Source organism: Cervus canadensis, chromosome 3 (genome assembly GCF_019320065.1).
Source record: "Cervus canadensis isolate Bull #8, Minnesota chromosome 3, ASM1932006v1, whole genome shotgun sequence".
Lineage (NCBI taxonomy): Eukaryota > Metazoa > Chordata > Mammalia > Artiodactyla > Cervidae > Cervus > Cervus canadensis.
Genome location: NC_057388.1, coordinates 111568935 through 111593276, shown reverse-complemented (window position 1 = coordinate 111593276; position 24342 = coordinate 111568935). Strand labels below are relative to the sequence as shown.

The 24342-nt window shown below is 45.6% G+C and overlaps 1 long non-coding RNA gene and 1 pseudogene across 1 annotated transcript; one reads left to right on the top strand and one right to left on the bottom strand.

The window, feature by feature from the left end:
* The first annotated feature begins 7218 nt into the window (after positions 1 to 7218).
* LOC122438826 lies at positions 7219 to 9742 on the top strand. Its single transcript, XR_006268657.1, has 2 exons — positions 7219 to 8813; positions 8987 to 9742. It is a non-coding gene; the product is annotated as an uncharacterized LOC122438826 (long non-coding RNA).
* Positions 9743 to 16107: 6365 nt separating this feature from the next.
* On the bottom strand, positions 16108 to 19226 carry LOC122438824 (annotated as a pseudogene).
* Between the last annotated feature and the right edge of the window lie 5116 nt (positions 19227 to 24342).

The following is a 24342-nucleotide window of genomic DNA, read 5'->3' as shown; positions in this document are numbered from 1 at the left end:
GTGGTCCCTTCTGTTCCCCTTATGGGCTGGGCGGTTATGCAGACCCTACACACGGGTTCCTCACGGCGGCTGACAACAGGGAACGTGGTGGGCAAGCAAGGAGGCCCCCAGTGCGCGCCTTCAATCTTATACGGGTGCGGTGGTGGAAGCTCCAAATGTTTCAGACGCAGGAAGCGGGAGGGGGCCGTCCGGTGAGAGTCGAGGGGAGACGCGATCCTGGCGCTAACTTTAGTCCTGGAAAAGCCTCTGAAAACGAGTGGATGGGAGGACGCTTGGGGAGAGGAATGCAGCCTGCGGTGGACTAGGAGGAAATGAGTGAAGAGCGGGGGTGCTGTGCCATTTCTGCCCTCAGATCAGCGTTTATACTACTGGCGTTTATGCTGTTTGGTTGTAGCTGGATGGTCACCACAGACAGGTCGACCAGATGGCCAGACAACTTAGGTTTTTGTACATTGGTTATGTGTGGGTTTAATTGTTGGAGTACTGAAATATATAATAATGAAAATGACTATTATTGTTACATTACTGTAATTATTACCGTTGTCTGTAATTATAAAGTTTATCCACAGAATAGCTGCTCAGTTGAAGATGACCAAAGAGGAGTTTCACTATGTCTAAATATTGGTTTAAAAGCAGAGGAAACTCTCTACAACCCACGGGGCCTGCTCCATGCCCTGGAGCAACCATTCTGGAAGTCCAGACCCCTAAACTCTGCAGCATGAGTCCTCAAGGTCTGGTCTTGGCCAGTGCCTCTTTTCTCCTGTATCCTTCCCAATTAGAAACAAATCGCGGGGAATACGTTCCTCTAAGCAATCCCATGGGCACCCCTCTTCCTGTCCAGGCTGCCTCCAGCTTCCCTACCTCACAAGCTCTGAGCAGGCTGTGCCTTCCTGTTTTGCTACCACTCCTACGCGGACCCCTAGTCGCAGCCTAATGCAAGTGTTGTGGCTGATCCCTTGCAATGCAAAGAGTAGCTGCTAAATGCACTTACTGATCTGTATTTTTAAATCTTCATAAACATGATAATGGAGGCATAATATTGAGTCAGGAACATGTGTGACATTGTTAACGATTTCCTTACTATTTAGACATTAAATATAGGGCGCTCCTTATAACTTTTCCATCCTAAAACTAAAGCTATTCAAGGAGGGGAGAGTGGCTCAAGAAGCAAGTGATACACAAATATATACATATATATAAATAATTATGGCTAATTTGCATTGTTGTAGGGAAAGCAACACAAAATGGTAAAACAATTTCCCACCAATTAAAAAAAAATTTTAAGAAAGATACTACAGCTATTCGAATGCCTTTTGTATGCAAAGACATATTTCCACACTACTTTTTCACTTTTTTAGTAGAATTCTATAATTGGAATGACAAGAGGTTTATTGACATCTTGAAAAAATTGCTTTCTAGAAACATATCCATTTATTTATGTGTGTACTGCTCACCTTCATTTAATTGCCATATTTTGAAAAAAAAATTAATGTAGAAGGAATTGTTATATTTTTTGCTTGTGAGACCAATGTTTTATGTTTTTGTGTTTTTATTCATTATGGAATGACCTGTGTGTCCTCAGATTGATATTCTATAAAGACTTAAAGGGATCATCAGGCAACTGCGAAACTTTCTGAGTATCTCCCTCCTTTTTAATACCCTGCCACACAGATGATAGGCCTCCCAACTCACCAGTGTTCTCAATTCAGAGTTTAGCAGGAATGTTTATGGGCCCCTTGCCCTGTAGTTGCAGCGTGAAAACTGCCTGAAGGCAGAGAGCTGCGGAGTCGTCAGGTTGACATGTGTGTTCAGCTTCACTCCAGGAACCTAGCCCTGGAACCCTAACACTGCCTGCTGTTCAGGGTGTGAGAACAGTTGTTTAATGTATTTTGTTCAACTTTCTAATTCCCAATTGTAGGTGAGGAAGTCTAGACACTGTTCCTCTTATTGTTGCAGGAAGGGAACCCTTTCCAGGGCCCTAGAGTGGGCTCACAATGCTGACAAAGCCAGAGACTTGATTGGGAAGAGGTAACCAGGAGGATAGCAGCAGGGTAAGTTGGTGATGGACAGGGAGGCCTGGCGTGCTGCGGTTCATGGGGTCGCAAAGAGTCGGACACGACTGTGCAACTGAACTGAACTGAAACTGAAAGGAAACCCAAGGGGACTCTGCCACCTGACTTGCAGTCTCAGGTTTTACGGTGATGGGTTGGTTTCCAGGTTGTCTCTGGCCAAGCATTCTGACTCAAGGCTCACTTCATGTATTTTGTTCAGCTTTCTAATTACCAGTAGTAGGTGAGGAAGTCCAGACACTGTGTATTTAGAAGCAGAAATCACATTTTAAGAGAAAATTATACTTTTGAATCAATAGTTTAAAATCGCCTAGTCACACGTGCTTCAAGTTGTCTTTTGTTTCATATTCTTTGTTTTGCTCATGAACATGTTAAAATAAAAGGAAATATCAGGAGACACACTTAGATGGCTTTTTCCCCCCTAGAAGAACATTATGCCAATAAATCCTGGGTAGGTCTTAGGAGTCTCTGAATTTCAATCCTTCAGGTACTATCAAGTCACTGAGGCAGTTTTTGCCCCTGTTTTTCATAATAAGATCTGCTGGTCTAATAAGTCACACTAAATTTTCTACAGGTTATATTGTGGATAATTTTTTTTTCCTGAATCCCCGTGTCCATCTTCTTTTTCAGCCACTAGCAGTTCATTCTGCTGTAAGTGTGCAGTTCACTATCTCTGGATTGGCTTGAGGTGGCCACCTGTGTGACACTTGGCAGCTCACTTCTCATTTCTAATCCATGGATTTGAATTAAAGGGACTTTAAGGCTCTTGCATTCATTACTCAATAAATACTTATCAACTGAGAATTGTAATCACTGGAGGCACATTAATGAATGAATAGATAGGGACCCTGACCTCATGTGACTTTCTGGAGTACACAGACTCTTATAAATAAAAATTTTAATTGGGGGGAAAGTTTTGATTAGCATTATAAAGAAAAAAACTGAGCTTTCCAGGTGACTCAGTGGTAAAGAATCCACCTGCCAAGCAGGAGACATGGGTTCAATCTCTGAGTCAGGAAGATCCCCTGGAGAAGGAAATGGCAACCCACTCCACTATTCCTGCCTGGGAACTCCCATGGATAGAGGAGCCTGGCAGGCTGCAGTCCATGGGGTCGCAAGAGTCAGACATGACTTAGTGACTAAACAACAATGATGGAAAAAATCAGGATCACATGGGATGGTAAAGGGGAAGCACCAGCATTAGATGGGGTGGTCCAAGAATGCTCATCTGAGAGGTGAATATCTGAGCTGCCAACCAGATGAGCAGAAAACAGCAACCACTTTAAGCTCTAGGACAACGGCATTCTAGGCAGAGGGAAGAGCAAATACAAAGGCCCTGAGATGGGCACCAACTTGGAGGGTAGAAACACATGTTGGCTCAGTTGACACGAGTGAGGCATACATGGTGAAGGGGAGGAGGGAGGAGGGCGGAGGGCGGGGGGCGGGGAAGAGTCAGGGCCTAGCTCAGTGCTGGCAGCCTGTGATCCTGGGATTCCCATCTGAGATTGTATTTCTATGTTCCTTAAAAGAGCATCTTAACAAAATCTCAACTTGAACATGAATGGGTTTTACCTACCAATTTTTATCTCTCTTTCTGTATCCTATGGTCTGATTCTGCCCTTAGCTGGTCATGAAGCAAGTTGCCAGGATTGATTAATGACTTCTAACCCCCCTTTCCATTTACCCCCACACTTCTGCGGCATGTGCTTCTGTGACACGTCCTATGGCCAGGACGCTCTCCTTCCTTTCGGAACGCTTGCTGCTGCCTTCCTGGTTCTCTGCTGTGTCCTTCCCCATGTGTCTCTCCCCGGCACTCACAGCAGGTTCACAGCAGACTCACTCACATGCTCTTCCCTTTGGAGCCCCCCGCTCCCATTTCAGCTGTGATATTTGGATACAAATTCCCAAGGATTTATCTCCAACCAAGACTCCTGCTCCCATGTCTGGGCTCTGTAGAATCTTCACCTGAATAAAAACCTAATACACCGTTCCTTCTCCCCAGTTACATCCCTTACGGGCCCTCCCTCTCTCCTGGGCACCAGGCTCCCTGGTTCAAATCCATGACCCATTTCTCTACACTCGAGTTATCTGGCCACACTGGCTCCAGCTCTAATGGAGTGAGTTGAGCAGTGATGGACCCAGAGAAGAGTGGAGACAACAGGCATGTACCCAGTGAGGTTGTAACCACACTGAGAATAAAGGGCAGTGCTGATGAAAGGGAAGACTGCAGGGGGTTTCTGAAGGTTAGAACACGTTGGAAAGCAGTTTTAAACACAGGTGCAGGAGTGCTGTGATAGAGAAGTTGCAGTTTAAAGAGCAAGGCTCATTGCTGGCTCAGAAGGATCTTACTGGTAGCATCTTATCAAATGCTCTCTCAGTTGCAAATACTCCAGGTTACAAATCCTTTAGAAATATATCCTACACTTTTGCTAGCAGCAGAGTAACACAGGTAAAATTATACATTGCAGCATTGTTTGTAATGTAAACAGATTATTGCATATCCGTGTTCATCCCAATGTGGATGGGCCAAGTGTGTTATAATAGTACATCATCCATTCAGTGCACTTCCATTCAGGAGATTATGTCCTGAGAGAGGACAGTTTCCAAGGTGTTGTCAAATAAATAAAAGCAGCATGTAACAAAACACCATGCTTAATATACCACTATTTGTGTTTTTAATCATGGAATGAAGGAGAAATATATTTTCGTGTTTGCTTATAAGGAACTCTAGGAGGATCCATAAGAAACAAAATACTACCTGTGAAGGGCAGATGGCCCTGGACAAACAGGCTAAACGATAGGAGGCACAAATTAAAGCAAAGTATATTTTCAGTATCTTGAATCATGTACCTGTATTATAACCTCTTTGGAATTTTCAATACATTGAATTTTTTAAAACCTCCCAAGGATAAAATGCATTTTACTGTTTTTATTTTACAATATTATTTTACTATTTTTACCAACTGAATGAATTTCCAGTTTGTTTTACCACGGCTGTTGTTTGCCTACTCTAAAATGTCTATTCATTAGTCTTTTCTGGTGGTTTTGATGTTTTTATTTTAACTTTGGTAAGAACCAAAGAAAAAAATTTTTCTCAACACCCTAGGTAACTTGTCCTTTTCTCTTTTCCTCCTTTCAGATACTTTATAAACTATGTGGGTTTTGGCACCATTTTCATAACTTCTATTTGCAAGAAAGAGGATAAGGCTGTGGTAGTTTGCTAGGGTTGCCAGAATAAAATACCACAGACTGAGGCTTAAATAACAGAATTTCATCTAGGTTACAGTACTCCCTTCTTGTTCTATTTTGTCATACCAGCAGTTATGTTTCCTCATTTGTTACTGATTTTAGTTGTCTTTTTTTTTTAGTCAATATAGCTAAAGATCTGTTGCTTTTGTTAACCTGTTTGAGGTAACTTTTGTTTAAAATTGATTTCCTTGGTTTTCCTCTTCTGTATATTTATCTGAGAGCTAATCTTTAGTATTTTCATTCCTCCTTCTAGCTTTGAGTTTGGTTTGATCTCCCTTTTCTACCTGGGTGTAAAGATAGGTTGCTTATTTGAACTTTCTTTTTAATGTATGCATTAACTGCTTTACATTTCATTGTTGGTGATGTTTTTGCAGAACCCATACATTTTGGTATGTTCTGTTTATATTTTCATTTGTCTCCAGGTATTTTCTAAGTTCTTTTTTATTATTATTATTTGCCTACTGGTTATTTAAGAGTGTATTTAATCTTCACATACTTGTGGATTTTCCCACTTTTCCTTCTACTACTAATTTTTAGTTTCATTGCATTGTGACAGGAAAAAAGTTCCTGTGTATGATTTGAGTCTATTTATGGTAGACTTATTTTCTGGCCTAACATATGGTCAATTTTGGAGAATGTTCCCCGTGCACTTGTGCAAAGTATGGAATCTGTCTGTCTCTGCCCGGGTCACACGGTGCCCTAGCTGCACGGTTCTCAGGGGTCACCTCTCACTGTCGGGTGCGACTGTTGGGTCGGTCGGCCATTTTCGTGCATTAATCGCACGGGGAGATCACTGGGACAAAAGGGACACCATTCTGTCAGCCGGTGACTCTCAATACCCCATGGCAGGGAGGCTAAGAGTGGGCTCTGGTACATCCTGGGAGCCTCTCTCAGACTCACCCCTTGGCTACATTCTCAGAACCTGGAAAATTTAGCCCTGCAAAAGGCCTGGCCCCAATACAAACTCAGTTCAGTTCAGTCACTCAGTCGTATCCAACTCTTTATGACCCCATGAACCGCAGCACACCAGGTCTCCGTGTCCATCACCAATTCCTGGAGCTTGCTCACACTCATGCCCATCGAGTTGGTGATGCCATCCAACCATCTCATCTTCTGTTGTCCCCTTCTCCTCCTGCCTTCAACCTTTCCCAGCATCAGGGTCTTTTCAAATGAGTCAGCTCTTCCCATCAGGTGCCAAAGTATTGGCGTTTCAGCTTCAACATCAGTCCTTCCAATGAACACCCAGGCCTGATCTCCTTTAGGATGGACTGGTTGGATCTCCTTGCAGTTCAAAGGACTCTCAAGAGTCTTCTCCAACACCACAGTTCAAAAGCATCAATTCTTCAGTGCTCAGCTTTCTTTATAGTCCAACTCTATGTTCACTCTTACCGTCTCCTCTTTGACCACTTCCAATTTGCCTTGATTTATGGACCTAACATTCCAGGTTCCTATGCAATATTGCTCTTTACAGCATCAAACCTTGCTTCTATGACTGGCCCCATCCACAACTGGGTGTTGTTTTTGCTTTGGCTCCATCCCTTCATTCTTTCTGGAGTTATTTCTCCACTGATCTCCAGTAGCATATCGGGCACCTACCAACGTGGGGAGCTCATCTTTAACGTCTTCTTTTTGCCTTTTCATACTGTTTATGGGGTTCTCAAGGCAAGAATACTAAAGTGGTTTGCCATTCCTTCTCCAGTGGACCACATTCTGTCCGACCTCTCCACCATGACCCGTCCGTCTTGGGTGGCCCCACACGGCATGGCTTAGTTTCATTGAGTTAGATGAGGCTGTGGTCCATGTGACCAGATTGGCTAGTTGTCTGTGATTGTGGTTTCAGTCTGTCTGCCCTCTGATGCCCTCTCTCAGAGCCTACTGTCTTACTTGGGTTTCTCTTACCTTGGACTTGGGGTATCTCTTCATGGCTGCTCCAGCAAAGCACAGCCGCTGCTCCTTACCTTGGATGTGGGGTAGGTCCTCTCGGCCAAACTCCTGTGCTGTCGCCGCTGCGGTGCTCCTGCGCCATGGGGGACCCCCAAAAATGGCCTCTGAAAGGCACACTAGCTGTGGCCAAAAGCAGTGAGAGAACTCCCAATTTCCTTATGTCCAGCCCTCCATGGCCCTCAGTCGGAATCTGGATTTCAGGGACTCATGCCGCATGTCTTCCTGTTGCCTCCCTGTCTCTTGGCCCCCTCTCTCTCCATCAGGTTTCCTAGACGACCCCTACTTGACCTCTCATACCCACATGATAAGTTTTCTTAGAATGAGGTTTTCAAAAACAGATTATGAATTTCTTTGCCTATAAGTGATTTATATATTTTTTAAAAATCTTTTGTTACTTTGGTAAAGTAAATAAGCATTATTTAAGATTATGGAGCATGTAAAAGCTCATTCTGCTTCCACATAAAAATAACCCCTCACTGTTAGACTTTTGCTATTCTGATGTCCTTAAAACATGACAACAATCTACTCCTAAAATGGGGAATTAAAAATGCGGGAACAGTAGCTGTAAATCAAAGAGTCAGGGCTATGGGAAATCCAAGGCAGCCGCTTGGTTTTTCCTGGCTCCCTGACAAACCTCATTTTTATTTAATGGGTTAACGCCTTCCCTGGCTACAGGGTTAATGCCCTCACAATGACAAAAAAAAAAAAAAATTATGTTTCACTTAATATTAAGTTCTAGTTTTGTTAGTTAAGGTCTGTGTTTACTACGACTCACTTCTGAGATAGTTCTTTGTTGTTATGTTATATTGCTAAAAGATTTAATTAATTAAGTTATTAAAAAGGACACTCTAAGTTTGTTTTGAAAGCTTATCTCAGTAACTAATCTTTGGATAAAGGTCAGATCCTCCACGATGTACAACCAGAAGATTGACACCTGACTATAATCATTTAACAATGTCAGATGACCTGGGGTATACTGGGCTCTACCTAATGAAATTTCTTGACTTAAATTCTGGCTTGTGACCTTACTAATATGGCTAGCTGTATTATTTTCCATGTTGCTTGTTTCAGAAGATTGTTTCTTATATTACTAAATGTGTGAATGACCTGTGATAAAATGCTGACATGCAGTTCCATATGAGATCAATGACTGTAATAATGTAATTCTAGATGTGGGAAGAAGCAACAAGAGGGAATATTCTCCTGGGCCAAGAGTCTAGTGAGACAGGTATGGTCCAGAGACTTGCTACTTGCAAGGTCTGGTCTAGTAACAGCACAGAGTGGCCTGTCAATGGAATCTTCATTAGACCTGGCACACAAAGGCCATGAAATGCCCCCAAAGCATGGTCAAATATGTGGCTGTGAAGAGACCATGTTGACTGGAAGTTGGCACTTACCTGCTGTCTCTACAAAGATTTCATCATGACCACTGCAAGCTGCTGACCTTCAACCCCCCTTGAAAGGAGTTCAGGATGGAGATAAGAAATAAGGCACTCTGTGCTCTGGGAAAAACCCAGAAGAACTGGCCTTCGGAGAGTCAGATGCTTTCAGGTAAAAATTTTTATGAGCCCAAATTCTTGCATCTTCTTATACCTAGAGAAACACTAATGTCACGAACCAATGTCTAGTCCTGGTTCTCCTGGCTAGCTCCTCGGGAGATTTTCTACTTCTCTTAATCTTTGGGCCATGTATTTTTAACTTTTTGTTAAATGTGTTTATTCTAGAATACAACAAATCTCCAAGTGATAGTTTGACAAGAATATTCCTGGCCAACACCCAGACAATGCTGAAACAAGCCGCCTTATCATTCCATGGACTCGCATCTCCCTCCATAAAGGCACAACACCCCTGTACAGCCTGAAGAAGTCAGAGTGGTCATCGCCCCTTTTCCCCTGAGACTGGCTTCCCAAATGCCTGAGAAGGGAAATAGTTAGATAGTTAGACGTGAGCAGGGTATCAAAAGGGGCCAAAGAATTGGCCCTAAAAATAAAGAGAGGGACGAAAGTAGTGACCCAAGGACCAAAGAGCAGATAAAACCAAGGGGGAACGGAATGCAGGAATGGAAAACCAGACCCTTCTCATCCTTCCCTCCCGCATGTTGTAACTATTAACAGATTTCAGGTCCTCCTGAGCAATATAACCTGTCTCCCCACCTACCCCATAGGGAGAAGGTCTTTGCCTTACTCTCCGCCCTCCCCCTTCCCCCCAGGAGATGTGCCTCTTCCAATCAGCAAATGACCGGCAAGACCCCTATCCTGCTCCCTCTACCCTGGGTATAAAATTGGACTAAAGACCCCTGTTCAACGATGGTTCTCTCTTGAGCTGGCCCACAGCTCTAATGGTGTCACCCACTCTAATAAACTTCATTTCCCTCTCACTCTGTCTCATGTCAGGAAATTCTTTTCCAACTGGCACCCACACCATGAAAATTTTCCTTACTGTTGTTACAAAATACTGATTAAATTTTCCTATCTAAAATAGGAATGTCTGATTTACTTAAAGGGATGACTGTAACTGACACAGGAAACCCCACAAAGATATTAGTAGATTTCTCAGAAGAAAACTACATGCCAGGAGACAGTAAAATGAAATACTCAGAAGGCAGAGCAATAAAAATTGCCAACCAGGAAAACTCTATTCACCAAACTTATCCTTCAAATATGATGGGAAAGTAAAGGTGTTCTTAAAGAAAAGCTGAGGGAGTCCATTACCACAAGACCTGCCTTGCAAAGAATACTAGAGAAGTTCAAGCAGAATGAAAAAGACGCAAAGTAACACATGAACACACACAAGAGTATATAACACACTAGGTAAGGTAAAAATACATAGTCAGATTTAGTTAATTCCAATTACTTAGAACAACGGTATATTAACAACTTCAAGTATAAAGTTTCAAGGAAAAGATGATTAAAAGTAACTACATCTAATATACCTTATTAACAAACACACAGCATAAAAGAGAGAACTGTGACATCAGAACATTCAGAGGAAGCGTTAAATGGTGGAGCAACTTTATTGGCTAATGGAGAGAGGCTGCAATCAGCACAAGACAAACTGTTTTAGGTATAAAATTTTAACATAAGCTTCATGGTAACCAGAGTAAAAGTCTAGAGTAGATGCAAGAAATATAGAAAGGGGAAACAATACCATGATGAAAAGCCACCATTTACAAAAGTAGGCAGAAACAAAGGGAAAAGGAATCAATGGAGACAAAAAGCAACCAGAAAACAATCATTCAGATGGCAGGAGTCAGTTCTTACATATCAATATCCAGTCTAAAAGCAAATAGAGTGGGTTCACCAATAAAAAGACATAGATGATTAAAAAAAAAAAAAAAACTATATGCTATCTACAAGAAACTCACTTCAGATTTAGGGATACAAAGGTTCAAAGGGAGGGAATAGATAAAGGTATTTCACAGGAATAAAAACAGAAAGAAAGGGGGCATAGTAATTCTTATATCAGACAAAATAGACTTTAAGAAAAAAGAATAACAAACATCAAAGGAGGCCATTATATGACAAAGGAGTTAATACACCAAAAAGTATACATACATGCACACGTGCACACACACATATACATATGCAAATATATAAAACAACATTGGATCACCTAAGTATTTTAAGCAAATAATAACAGATCTATGTGAAAAAAAATAGACAAATTACAAAAATGTAAGGGTTTTCAACATCTCACTCTTAGCAATCATCCAAACAGAAAATCAAGAATGACATGTTGGAATTAAACCAAACTTTAGACCAAATTGAATTAAGAGACATATATAGAACATTCCATCCAACGAAACCAGAATACACATTTTCTCAGGTCTACATAAAACATCCTCCATGGATAGATGTGATAGACAAGACATAAGCAAGTCTAAGCAGATGTCGTTGTTGCAGATGTTGTTGTTTTAAGCCACTTAGTTGTGTCTGACTCTTTGCGACCCCGTGGACTGTAGCCCACCAGAATTCTCTGTCTATGAGTTTTCCCAGGCAAGAATCCTGTAGTGGGTTGTCATTTCCTTCTCCAGGGGATCTTCCTGACCTGTTGCAAGAAGGGGGACCCCTTCCAGGGCCCGAAAGTGGGCTCTTGTCTAACACTCAGAAGTGAATTGTCCGAGGAGACACATGTGCTGACGAAGGAAGAGATTTTACTGGGAAAGGGCGCCCAGGTGGAGAGCAGGTGGTAAGAGAACCCAGGAGAACTGATCTGCTGCGTGGCTCTCAGTCTCGGTTTTATGGTGACGGGATTAGTTTCCAGGTTGTCTTTAGCCAATCATCTGACTCAGAGTCCTTCCTGGTGGTGCACACATTGCTCAGCCAAGATGGATGTCAGAGAGGGGGATTCTGGGAGGTGGTCGGACACGTGGGGTCTCCTTTTGACCTTTCCTGAACTCTTCCGGTTGGTGGTGGCTTATTAGTTCAGTGTTCCTTACGAGGACCTCCTGTCATAAAACAACTCATGCAAATGGTTACTATGGTGCCTGGCCAGGGTGGGTGGTTTCAGTCAGTGTGCTTCCCCAAACAGACCCAGGGATCAAACCTGAATCTCTTGCATTGGCAGGTGGATTTTTTACTATCTGAGCCACCACAGAAGCCCCCTAAGAAGTATATATTACATAGATTACAAATAATTTTATTCCTTTAAAGACAGTGAAGTCCTTGCTTAAAAATTATGCACAACCTAAAAGTTTAGAGTTACGTTTTATATAGCAGGAATTTTTAGGACTGCAAGACAGGGAGGCAGCACCTCAAGAAAACCTAAGGGAACTGCTGTGAGGTGAGAGGAGCCAGGTTATATAGAAGTTTTGCAACAAAGGGCAAGTAGTCAGAACATCAAAGATTCTTGTTAATTAAAAGAAAACCAGATATCTCAGGTGAATTAATTTAGCATTTTTCTATGTATGGGAAGATACAAGAATCTGGGCTCACTGAAATCATTCCTTTGATATGCATCTCAGCTGCTTGGGGCCAGGATTCTGTGTTTATGTTCTGGAAGGAATAGCAGTCTTTTTATTTATTTATTGACTTGGTTGTGCCAGGACATATCTGTGGCACATGGGATATTTTAGTTGTGGCAAGTGGGATCTAATTCCCTAACCAGGGATGGAACCTGGGCCCCCTGCACTGGGGGCACAGTCTTAGTCTTGAAGTAGGATCTTATTTCCCCTTCTAGGAAATGAACCACCATGAAGGATTTTAGCACTTTTGTAGAGATGAGGAGACACTAGAGTTGGCCTTATAAACTGGATTCCTGAAAATATCTCTATGAAGACTTGTTCCACCAGTTTTTCCCACAGCACAGAGGGCTTCATTTCTGCTCTCCACCCGGAGCTCCTTTCAGGGGGTATTGAAAATCAGCAGCTACAGCAGCACATTATTTAATCCTTGTAGAGGTAGATGGCAAGTAACCATTGCAAGTGCCAATTTGTGGTTGACAAACCTAACAGTGCGTTTTAATGCATCTCTGTTTTATTTTTTCAATATTTTCTCTACTACTTCCACGTGATATCTATGTCAACTACAAATTGGCACTTGTGAAGAGCATTTGCCAGAGGCTGAACTACAACAGGGGAGAAGGAAGTGGCAACCCACTCCAGTATTCTTGCCTAGAGAAATCCTTGGACAGAGCAGCCTGGTGGGCTGCCGTCTATGGGGTCGCACAGAGGTGAACACGACTGAAGCGACTCAGCATGCCTGCATGCATTGGGGAAAGAAATGGCAAGCAACTCCAGTGTTCATGTCTGGAGAATCACAGGGACAGAGGAGCCTGGTGGGCTGCCGTCTATGGGCTTACACAGAGTTGGACACGACTGAAGCGACTTAGCAGCAGCAGCAGGACTACAACAGGGAATTTGCCAGCTGCTTCGGCGGAGATTGAACACTGTGCTGCTGAAGTGGACGGCCTTCAACATCCGCTGAGGGAAATTCGGGGTAGAGAACAAAGCACTCTGAGTTCCGGGGAAACTGGTGGAACTGGTCTTTTAGAGAGTCAGATATTTTCAGGAACTGATTTCTTGATCCTAATTCTTACATTTCTTCATATCTAGAAAATCACTAAATCCCTTCATGGTGACATCAACTCCTCGTGACCAGCAGAAAACCTTTTGTAAAATAAGTGCTTGATTGCACTGAACTCCCCTTCACCAAAGGCTTATATAGTGACCTTCCCCCACTGCCTCTTTGGAGCAATCTCTCAGAGGTATCTGAGGTACTGTCTCCTGGGCTGCAGTCCTCACTTTGCCCCAAATAAAATTCAGCTTGGCAAGTATCACACTGTGCATATCTCCAATTTGTTCATCAAGATCACTACTCTTTCCCATTTTATTGCTTTCCTCTATTTCTTTGCACTGTTCAGTTAAGATTCTCATATCTCCTTCTATTCTTTGGAACTCTGCATTCAGATGGGTATATCTTTCCTTTTCTCCATTGCCTTTCACTTCTGGTCTTTTCTCAGTTCTTTGTAGGACCTCCTCTGACAATCAATACTTTCTTGGGGGGAGAGTTTTGGTCACTGTCTCCTGTAAAATTTTAAGAATATCCATCTATAGTACTTCACACACTTTATCAGACCTAAATGCATTGAACTTCCTTGTTTCCTCCACTGTATAAAAACAAGTGATTTTATTACATCATACATAAACACTTCAGTCAATGTAGCTCTGCGACTGAGTTCCACTACAATTTCTATGGTTTCTCACCAGCCACGTTTCTAGCGTTCAGGGTCCTAGCACCAAAAGATGCCGCGAGTGTGGCACATATGCTTTTCTCCCTTCAGGGCCGTTGTTCACGGTCCAAAGCGAGCTCCTTCAGAAAGGCATAAGCTCGCTGCAACTTTGGATTAATTTAATCCAGCTCCTTTTCAATCTTAGTTGTATTTTTCTTTCTCTTTTCTTTTTTTTTTTTTTGTTTTCTGCTTCGTTCATTTTTAATATTTTTTATGTTAATTTTATTTATTTATTTTTTTTGCTTGCTTTCATTCTCTTTTTCTATTTTATGTACACTAGTTGACTTCCAGAGTCATCTTTCCCATTCAGGGGCTCAAAACGCACTATAACTTGAGGTATAAACAGACTTCCCTCCTGGAGGAGAATGACTGTTGGTTTCCTTCTTGGTGTGTGACATGTATGTTTGCTTGCTCTCCCGACCTGGACATTATGCTTGCCTTCCAGCACTACGCGTGTTCCACAGTCCACGGTTTCCCATAGCTAAAGTGTTGATTTTGTAGATCCTTACTAGGAAAAGACAGCCCTGACCTGCTTTCTTCCTTAGCCTATTGCACCCCTCCCACCTTCTGCGGCCCCAACGTTTCCCAGGACCCTACTGCTTTGTACTTTATGACGCACGTGCTCACAATTTTCCTGTCCTTTTGCCTCCTTCCCATGGCACAGAGAAGCGATATCAGCCAGTATTTGTCTCTCTTTTGCATGGATTTCCCCCAGCATCAGGCGACATTCCCATTCCCTCTGCCACGCCATTCCAATCACCATTCTTCTCCTTCTTCACCTTCTTCACCACCTTCACCTCCTTCTCCTTCTCCTCTGTCTCCTTCTTCTTCTTCTTCTTAGAGGGTGTGGATGGGGCAAGCAGTAAGTCCATTTGATGCCATGGGGTGGAGTAAGATTGGTGGTGATAATGAGTGCGGCCTGTGGGTGGCTCGACTTCCTCATCCAGGGCACCCTTGATCGTGTTCTTGGGGGAAGATACTGCTCATCACACTTTTTCCTGTCTGTGTGTGGAGGGCATGGTGCATTGTAGGTAACCGTGTGGGGGTGAAAAGCCAGCATAATTTTCTCTGCTCTACCAAGCAGACAATCGGGGTTGGGAGCCAAAACTGGCCCTCTAGGTCTGAGAAGCTCAATCGCAAATTGCAGGTCCACCGGTTGATGGAGGGTTTTGGGTTTGAAGCTGGCAACCAAGACAAAGAAAAAACTGCAAGATGGGATCGATAAGGGTCCTCGGGCGCCCCTCCACCAGGTCACGGGATCACGAGGCAGGCGGGAAAGCAGCTAGGAGAGGACAGTTTCCCCACCGCCCCAGACCCTTCAGAGGCCGGCCACATCTCATCGCGTCCAGTGGCATTTGTCTGGGGCCACGCTGGACGAGACAACTGACTGACAGATAGGATGGGCAGAGTCGGATGTCTAGTTGTCTTGCTCTCACAATCTAGGGCGGGCTTGGGTCTTTCCTCAGTGCGGGGAGGACCTTTGCTTTCAGAAAGCAATGGTTGCATGACCCATCTCCACTCAGGCCCCTGTGCCATGCTGGTGGAGAAGTTTCTTTGGGACTCCATGGGTCGCCTTTCTCCCCTTGGCCTTCGTGTTGGTGCCGGTGGTGCTGGTGGTGGTGCTCGTGGCACGGTGAATCACTTGTCCCGTTTGGCACTTGGAGGTTCTGCAGCAGACTCCTTGCACCGGAAATGGGCCCAGGCAACTCTGCGCACGAGCTGGTGACGAACACATCCCTGCGCCATTCCTGCCAGAGGTCCCTTTCCCAAGTAGCACTACGCCTCCCAAGGACATTCCACATATAGAGCCTGGTCGTCCATCTTCTCCCCGGACCCTGCTCGACGTGTGGGGCGTTTTCGAGAGCCTGACCGGCCAGAAGGAGATGATTCACGGACCTGCACCCGCTCCTCCCTGCCCCCCGGAGGGCTCAGGAGATCGTTTCCTTGCTGCGTTGGCTGTGGGTGTACTGGGAGGCGTCTCCCTGCCGCATCACTCAACAGAGCCCAGCGGTGCGGCCAGAGAATGCAGACGGGGAAAGAAAGGCAAAGCCACACCCAAAGTCCCGTCCAGAGAGGACTCTCCCACCCCCGCAGAAGTGTGAGGCCCTCGGAACGTACTCAGACCCGGTCACGCACCCCATCCTCTCCAGGAACTTCCCACCAGAGCCAGCCCTCAAGAGCTCAGCCGCTCATCGCGATCCAGGTGAACACCGTGGCCCCGGGCACACTGCAGGCCCCGCCTTTTTCCAGGAGGCTGCACCAGCCACACAGCCGAGAGGAACTCGCTCCTCGCCGGAACACTTGGTGGGTTACACAGGGCGTGCCGCACGCAGAGTGTGCCTGGGCGTCTGCACGCATGTGCCTCAGAGCCTACCTACCGCCACAGCCCCAGAGATGGCCGCGGCTTCTTGTTCTTCCTCTTGGTCGCTCGGGCCATCCCGCTGGCACAAGGGCCGTTGCCAACGCTCCTGAGGCCCGGAGGCGGGCTGTCCGAGCTGGGACGGCCGAGCCGGCCGAGCTCCTGTTCAGGCAGCTTGCCGTTTCTCCCTCCTCCGTGGTGGACTGGTGAATCACGACTGCGCCGGCAGGCAGGGCTGACTGGATCTTCCGGAGGTGGAAGGCCGGCTTCGGCCGCTTGTGCTCTTGGAGGCGTCTCCACTGCTCTAAGCTGATTCCTTCGACCTCTGTGTCCCCCGGGGACACCTGCGACCCAGGAGCTCTGCCGCTGGCGTCTCCCGCAGGCTCCCCGGGGCCGGAGGGGTCAGGCTCCCCGGGGTGTGTGGGGTCAGCCGTGAGGGGGGCCGCTGCCCCTCCCCCAGCACCCCCTTGCCACGCACCCTCCCGGGAGTAGAAGAGCACGTAGGCGCTCTGGCTCAGGGCAGCACTCTCGTCACAGGCGCTCACCTCGGCATCGTCCATCTTATACCACTGGCCGTTGCCCGCTCGCACCTAAGAAAAGTAGTGTCCTCGCTCACAGCTCCACCCGGAGTGCACCAGCACGGCATAGAGCACGTAGCCCAGTGGCCCTGCCTTCCGCTCAGACGTGTAGGGCTGCAGGCCGAGGCACTGGGGATAGCGCACTTCCTGAGCCCTTTTGGCCCCGCTCACCTGTGTCAACCGCTTCAGCACCAGCACCAGGACCTGGGACGTGCTGTGCAAATCAACCTCTTGGTGGCAGGAATCTTCCGGAGACAAACGCCACTGTCATAGGCGTTTTCAGCGTCCAGCTTCTCGGGCTTTACCAGCTCTCTCAGAGCTTGCTCCACACTCTGAGCCGCCGTGATATCCAGGCTGATGTCCAGATAAGGGTCGAAGGTGCCCGAGACACCAAGGCAGTGGATGCACTGGATCTGAGACCACCTAGTTCTGCCGAAGATCTGAGGGATGTGGGTGGTGTCCTCGGAGGGAAGGCCCGACGGCTGGGGTGCGCTCAAGCAGCCTTGCTGCATGGCATTCAGAGTGAACATCAGAAACTCGTGGGCATCTTCCTGCTGGTGTCTGTGGAAGCCCGCCAGCAGGTCCTTGCGGGGCCGGATCACCTCTCCCGGGTGAAGGAGGGCTCGGGTCAAGTGAGCTCGCACGGCACAGAGCGTGCAGGAGGTGCTGGCCGGACAGAGGGTGGCGTGCTGCTGGGACACCATCCAGCTGGCCAGGGGCGGCGTGTGGCTCAGACACTGCAGCGCTGCATTCACCTAGCAGGTGTTCCCCAGATTCTGAAGCCCAGCCCCGACCCCCCACGGCCCCCTCCAACTCAGGGCGACTTGGTGGCCAGGCGCCAGCCCTGCTGACCCAGGAGCCAAGTCACCCCGCTGGGGCCGCCCGACCACCGGCGACGGCCCCTCACGGACAGAGGGTCCCCAAAGGGCATCCGCACCAGTGGCGCTGGGCCGACAACCTTGCCCTCTGGGGAAGACGTTGAAGGGAGACGGACATGCACCTCTCCCCCGTGCGCGAAGCAGCCCCCGGGTCTCTGCAAACAAGGCCCACGAGTCTTTCCATCTCCTACCTGCCTCTGCATGACGACGCCTCCTTCCCTCAGAGGGTGCTTTTCTGAAAAAGGGCCTGGGCCCCGCCCCCTCGGGCCTTTCATGGCTTTCCCACAGCCCCACCCCTGGACGTGCAAGCTCCCCATTGTCTGAGGCATCCGAGAGGGTGCTCACTCCCACTCCCGACATCCCACCACCGACACTTTTCTCGGGGAATTCCCCATGACGAAGCCCCGCACGCACTTCCGATCTGGCCCTGGACCAAAGGGCTCAGGATGCAAATGATTCCGGGGGCCTTTGGCCTTCCAGACTTGCCTGCTAGACAGTCACTGCAGGGCTTCCAAGTTCAGCACACACATGCGGGCTGGGGAGGAATTCCGTGGGCTCACCCTTCAGATCCTAACACACTTGTGGAAACACATGTCTGCCCACCTACCCTCTCCCCTTGAGGGGTCTCCCCACCCCAGACCCCTGCCTGAGGACAACCCCTCCCCGGACAACAAGAAACCCTTGCCTCAACTTTGCTCTCGACCGAGGTCCACTCCAATTTCTATGGTTTCTCACTAGCCATTCTGCTGGCGTTCAGGGTCCTAGCACCAATAGATGCTGGGAGTGTGGCTTATGAGCTTTTCTCCATTCCAGGTCATTAGTCATGGTCCAAAGCGAGCTCCTTCAGAAAGCCATAGGCTCGCTCCAACTTTGGATTCATTTCTTCAACTCCTTTTCAATCTTAGTTGTCTTTATCTTTCTTTCTTCTTCTTCTCTTTCTTTTTTTTTTCTTTTGCTATTTCACTTATTTTTAATTTTTTTTGTATTTTCTGTTCATTTTATTTTATTTTATTTTATTTGCTTGTTTTCATTCTATTTTTCCATTTGATTACACTAGTTGACTTCTAGAGTCATCTTTCTAATTTAAGTCTCAAAATTCACTATAACTTAAGGTATAAAGAGATTTCCCTCCTGGAGGAGGATGACTGTTTTTTCCTTCTTGGTGTGTGACAGGTATGTTTGTTTGCTCTCCTGTCTTGATCATTATGCTTGTCTTCCAGCACTATGGGCGTATCTCTGAGGAGGTGACATTTTAGCTGTGCTCCGGGCCTCAGTCCCCCTTCCCTTGTCACCAGAGCCAGACACCAAGGATGGCTGCTAGAACCACACACACTAGTCAGTCATGAACCTGCACACCCAGCTCACTGTTGCCTCCTGAGGAGTCACAGTAAAGGCCCCTGTACTGAATTCCTCTCCCTCCCTCTCCGGACAATTCCGGTCCTTTCCTGTGTGACCCAATGGCGTGGCCTGTCCCTCCTCTTGGGAGCTGTAATCCATCGACTCTCTTTTCAATGACAGATGTCTCCTGATCTGTTTGCCTTATTATGTCTCAAATTTCCTATTAATACACTCTATTTTAAAGTAGCCAAGAATCACAGCAGACTGTAGACAATTACGTGTGGACAAGTGGAGAAAAAAGGAGTATGACTTGCTGCAATGTCCTCGGTCAGTTTACTATTTGATTGTGTGTTAAGTGTGTTTTGCGTTTTCCTGCCTGGTTAGGATCCTCTGGATCAGCTGTGCTTTCATCCACCAGCTGTTTGTCCTCACAAAGTTACTTGCAAGCACAACTGAAATTCAGAATATGTTCAAATTGTTCCCTATATGGCAGGCATCTTAGAGCAAAACTTAATGCGGCACTGATAAGGAGTTCATGTCTTTCTCCAAGTTGGCTAAGAACGAGCATAGTAGTAGGGATGTAATGTTAGTCCCTCTGCTGTGTGCAGCTCTTTGTGACCCCTCCTTTGAGAGAAGCCTGGCAGGCTACAGACCCTGGGGTCCCAAAGAGTTGGACATGACTCTTTGAGAGACTATATATTCTTTCAGGTTCTTTCCCATTATAGATCATTGCAAGATATTGAGTATAGCTCCCTGCACTATACAGTAGGTCTTTGTTGTCCACCTAGTTTATATACAGTAGTGTGTGCATATTGATCCCAAACTCCTAATTTACCTCTCCCCACATCCCCCGTGATCCTCTTTGATAACCATAAGCTTGTTTTCTATGTCTGTGACTCTACTTCTGTCTTGTAAATAAGTTCATTTGCATCATTTTTCAATATTCCACAAATGTGATATCACACGATGTTTGTCTTTTTCTATCTGACTTACTTCGCTTAATATGAAATCACCATGTTCATCCATGTTGCTTCGAATGGCATTATTTCATTCACTTTCATGGCTGAGTAGTTTTCCATTGCACATATATTCCACGTCTTCTGGAGCAAGCACTTCTTAGAATATACAACTTGACTTACTTTAAAAGAACAAAACTTGTGAGTAAACCTAATTTTTTTAGAGATGGAGAATTTCTCTGTAAATGTTCATATAGCATTTATTAGTATTTAATAGATTAGGATTTTGAGGCCAAGAATAGTAGGTGAAATTGGTGTGTGCTTTTGTTTTAGGTCACTTACATCAAGTTCTGACAGCAGGGTTAAATTATATTCACAAAATACAGATGTCTTCTGTTCTTCTATTCTTGATTCTCTGAAACTATGTGGTACTTTTGTAGCCAGTTGTTCTTTGCTTGCATAGCTTTTACATGATTTTCAGAAGTAATTCTGGAAAATTTTTACTTTATAGCCTTCCTTGCTCATTTTTCTTTTGCTTTAGTTGCTTTAATTAATGGTCTTGACAAGTCATATTTCTCCAAAAAGTAGTCAATTTCTTGAATATTCTAAAATATTTGAAGTGTATATAAAGGGGTTTACATTCATTTTTTATGAGTGGGTATAAGATAAAATGAAATATACATCAGACCTGCTGTCTGACACAGAACTCCTAAATGTCTTAAAGTTTCCTGGGTGATAGAAATGCTTTTGTTTTCTTTTATTTATATGTTGTCTGAAAGTGTTAATTTATTTTTTTCCTGGTAGGCAATGGTTACTTGCATAACACACACTTTTCAGGATTATTGCTAAGGTTTGTTAGTACAAGTCTGTGTTCCCTTTATTTTAAGGCTTCTGATTAGTTTCATATCTCTCTCTCTCTCCCTCTTTCTTTTTTTTTTTTTTTAGTTTCAGCTCTAATATATGCATTTTTTGTGCCTTGGTTGAATGCCCCACATATTCAAGGAGGTTTCTTCACTCTAGCTGGTGGGGATTCTCAGTCCCACATGAACGTTAGACATTATTCAATGCATTAGAAATTTATACATTTTCCTGCAGTGGAATAACATAGGCTAAGGTTATGCATTACATTGTTTTTTGTGATGTCAAGATGTAACTGAATATTAGTGTTTATTCCAATGTGGACCAGTAAAGTGTGTTATAGTACCTCATCCATTCAGTGGACTGAATTGCAGAAAATAGTGTCCCAAGAGAGAGTTTTCCCCAAGATATTGTCAGCTGAATATAAGCACGATATAATAAAACATTGTGCACAGTATACTACCATTTATGTCTTTAAATGTGGTTGTGTGCTAAGTCATTCAGTCATATCTGACACTTTGTGACTCTGTGGACTGTAGGCCCACAGGCTTCTCTGCCCCATGGAGATTCTCCAGGCAAGAATACTAGAGTGGATTGCCATTTCCTTCACCAGAGGATCTTCCAGACCCAGGGATTGAACCCGAGTCTCTTCTGTCTCCTGCATTGGCAGGTGGGTTCTTTACCACTAGCACCACCATATAGAATGAAGAAGAAACAGATATTCATAGTTGCTTGTGTCTGCATAAATGACATTCTGGGACATCTCTCCTGGTCCAGTGGCTAAGACTCTGCACTCTCATTGTAGGGGCCTGAGCTCAATCTCTTGTCAGGAAACTAGACCCCACATGCCACAGCTAAGAGTTCCCATGGAAAATGTCCCACAGGCCACAACTAACACCTGGCACAGCCAAATAAATAATTTCTTAAAAATTCAAATCTCTGGAAAGATTCCTGGGAAATGAAACACCATGACTGACTGTGAAAGCAGCAGAGCTTTCACAAGAAGGGAGGGGGTAGGAGGAAAAACGTAATATAAAATATTTTATATTTTTAGGTTCTTGAACCTTGTACATGTATTATAAATTTCTCATAAATGTCAAAACATTATAAAAAAATGTTAAACCTCTAAAGAATAAAGCTCACAGTGTTATTTCTACCAACTGAATGAAAGTCAAGTTTGTTTTATCAGAAAGATTACCTGGCTTCTCTAAAACATCTTCTCAGGCTTTTCCCACACTACCCAGACAGTGGTCCACATGGCACTGTCTGGACTCTTGTCATACCTTGAAGTGAATCTTTTACACTATTCTGGGTCCTTGATGTCCGGCAAATGCAGGGGGACATCATCACGTTCCTTGCAGCAGGAGCCCACTTAGGTGGCACCAGCCTTTACTTCCCAGTGGAGCAGGACATCTACAGAAGGAAAAGTGAGGCCGTCTACATTAGGAATCCGAAGAGAACCTGGGAGAAACTTCTGTCGGCAGCTCATGCCATTGTTGCCATTGAAAACCCAGCTCTGTCACCGTTGCGTCCTCCACGAACCCTCGGCAGCGAGCTGTGCGGCAGTTTGCTGCCGCCGCTCCTGTGGTCGGCCGCTTCACTCCTGGAGCCTCCACTAACCAGACCCAGGCAGCGTCCAGGAGCCAAGACTCCTGTGAACTTCTCACCATCGGTCTGCGTGACACAGACTCTCCTCTGCATTGTGGAGACGACCCATTCCCGGCACAAAGGGAGCTCAGTCGGTGGGTCTGATGGCGGGTGCTCACCCGGGCAGTTCTGCCCGTGCGCGGCACCGTTTCCTGTGAACACTCGGGAGGTCGTGTCTGATCGCCACGTCTGCACATTCTGAAGAGATTAAAAGGGAAAGGCAGGTGGCAGTGAGCAGGCTCTGACCAAGGAGGACGTCACGGTGAATGGGTGACGTCAGCACCTGAGTGCAACGCTGCTCCATCTGAGGTGGTGGCCTAGTCCACAGGCGGGCAGGCGAGCTCGATGCCCACTCCGCAGTGCCCCCGAGGGCTGGCCTGCAGCGCCCACTGCTCAGGCCACGGGGTGGGGAGGGACAAGACGGAGTGGGCTTCGGCTGGTCTTGCACAGGCTCTTTCCTTGGGTGGGGCTGTGCTGGGTCCTTGCTGCTGCACGGGCTTTGCTCTGGTTGCGGTGAGCGGGGCGCACTCTCTAGTTGCGGCACGGCCTTCTCCTCACAGCGGCTTCTCCTGTCATGGGCTGCAGTAGTGGCAGAGCGTGGGCTCAGCATCTGAGGACCCCAGGCTCTAGAGCATAGGCTCAATGATTGTGGTGCAAGGGCTTAGTTCCTCTGACGCATGTGGGATTCTCCTGGACCAGGAATTGAACTCATGTCTCCTGCATTGACAGGAATCTTTACCATGAGCCATCATGGAAACCCCACAAACTCGTAAAATGGAAGTAGGATGACAGAAAATATACAGTTTATAAATAAATAAATATGTCTACTCTTGAGAATGTTCTGTGACCGTTGATTTTTTCTTTTCACAAAAGAGGAAAATTTCCTAATTCATAATTCATTATGTTCTTCCCTCAAACAACATTTACCACTGCTAATTTTACTAGCTAAGCTCGATCCAATTTTTAAAATACTTTTCTCCCACTTTCCCCTATGCACTGTACATTCATTATGAACTGAGATAATATTTTACCATTGCTCAGTCACTCAGTCATGACCAACTCTTCCTGACCCCATGGACTGCAGCACACCAGGCTTCCCTGTCCTTCACCATCTCTCAGAGACTATATTTATATACTTCATATGGATAGGATAATCATTTGACTTCATACTTGAATCATTTCTCTGAATCTGACGTATTAATATGCTAGTAAGATATAAAACACTTGACTGACTTCAGCACAATAAAGAATATTAGATCAGGTGACCATATCTTAAGACTGATTATCAAACCAGCAGCCATGTTGATGAGGAGCAGTGACACATGGGGGGACATTTTATGCGGTGAGAGAGTGGAGCGCTGTCCTCGGGGATTTAAAGGGCTGTTTGAAAACAGAGTAAAACTAGGCTCAGTGGTTGGACCTCATGGGAATCACTTCCCCAGGACACATGGGATGGAGTCCTGAGCATCTTGAGTGCCCCACAAGGTGGTCTGAAGTGGTGGCCAGGGCACCCCTCTGTGTATCAGTGGAGATGGTAGTTGTATTGTGTGTCTGTACAAGTCTGTATAAGGTGATCTGGCATGCAGAAAAGTAAATTTGACTAAATGGCAGATGACCTCAGCTCTAATAATAAGATCTTTTCTTGAATCAATTTGTTTCCCCTCTCAGCTTCTCCATCCCAAAGGAGTTACTCTACATGAGACCCATTCTCTTTTAATTCCATTCTTCAAAGCCTCA